The sequence below is a fragment of the Anabrus simplex genome, chromosome 4 (assembly GCF_040414725.1).
Source record: "Anabrus simplex isolate iqAnaSimp1 chromosome 4, ASM4041472v1, whole genome shotgun sequence".
Classification (NCBI taxonomy): Eukaryota; Metazoa; Arthropoda; class Insecta; order Orthoptera; family Tettigoniidae; genus Anabrus; species Anabrus simplex.
In genome coordinates this window covers 93,592,857-93,594,453 of record NC_090268.1, presented here as the reverse complement: position 1 = coordinate 93,594,453, position 1,597 = coordinate 93,592,857, and positions in this window count along the sequence as shown.

Below are 1,597 nucleotides of genomic sequence, written 5' to 3'. Positions count from 1 at the left end.
AAGAAATGTAAAAAAACGAATACGCTTTTTATATACAAAAAATCTCACCTCAGTTGCCGTCACATTTGGAAGATACAATGAGGACACTCTAGTTGGGGTCTTACCAGAGACTTATACACCCTCTCCTTTACTACAACCCCTAAATACCCTCAAAACCATGTGCAGAGGTCTGTACCCTTTATGATTAATAGAACTTTATTACAGTTCTAATCTTCAAAATCTATATATATATAAAATAAGAATTTTGTCTGTACGTTGCTCATAATTTGAAAAGAATGGTGTTTCTGTATCGGTCATGTCCACAGGAACAAGAAAATGCACTTTTTACTTTTCCGTAATTTCTGTCCGTCTATCTGTCTGTATGTATGTTCATGCATCACTAGAAAATGGCTAAATAGAATTTAATTAAAATCAGTATGCAAAGTCAGGGAATAAGTCACTACAATCTAGGCCGTAAATAACTTTATTCACGCTGATTGAAATGGTAGTTTAGGAGAAGGTCTAAAATTTAATTTTCAAATATTTATGTTATTAGTGGTCCTATCTTGATAAAAACAGGTATACAAAGTCGCTACAATCTAGGCTGTAAATAATTTTATTAACACTGAATGAAATGGTGTTTAGTGGGAGGCCTAAAATTGAATTCTCAAATTTTTATATTATTAGCGGTCGTATCGATAAATACTACATAACCAAAGTTATATAAAATTAAATTTCCGACCATTTATGTCTTATACATTTTTACTGTACTGACTATGATAACATAAATATTCATGAATTTGTATTTTTGTTGCTAAGTCCATATCAACGCCGAGCCACGAGAAAATAGGTAAACAGAATTTAATGAAAATCGGTATATAGAGTCGGGGAATAAGAAACTACAGTCTACACTATAAACAATTGTATTCACCCTGGATTAAACTGTAGTTTAGGGAAAGGCACCTAAAATGCAATTTTTAAATACCTATGTCATTGGTCCTATCGAAAAGTACTACATAACAAAAGTTATAGAGAATACAATTTCCGGTCATTTATGTTTTGTTCAGTTTTAACATACCGACTATGATAAGAGTGGTATTTCAGAGTCGAAAGAAAACTAAATGTGAAGGCCTACAATATCGAAAGCACATAACATTGATCAACAATAACATTACATTGACCATTGTTTGTTGTGATGTTCTTTGTCTCTTATGCTGCCTCTCAACTCCGATAGATGGGATTACTGCTGCGTACCGAGTATAATAGCCTGACTGAATATTGGTGGGAAATAGCCAGGGAGTTGGAAAACTTTATTATTTAGCATGCCATTCCTCTGGTTCATACATTTTCTGATACAGCTGGTACGTAACACACTGGTTCATCATAGTATTCCAGCTATTCGATACCTACTCTGACGCGCTGTTTTGAATGAGCAGTGTGCACACTTAAGGCAGAGGCTCACTTAGTAGAGTATTAGTAGTGGTATGGCATGGTCTAGAATAACAGTTAGGGATATTCCAAATTATAGCAGCACAATTCACTAAATAACTCAAAATTCAACCCTGAAAAGAGCCATTTCTTAAGAAAAGCTTCTTCCTCTTCATTTTTATTAAATTCT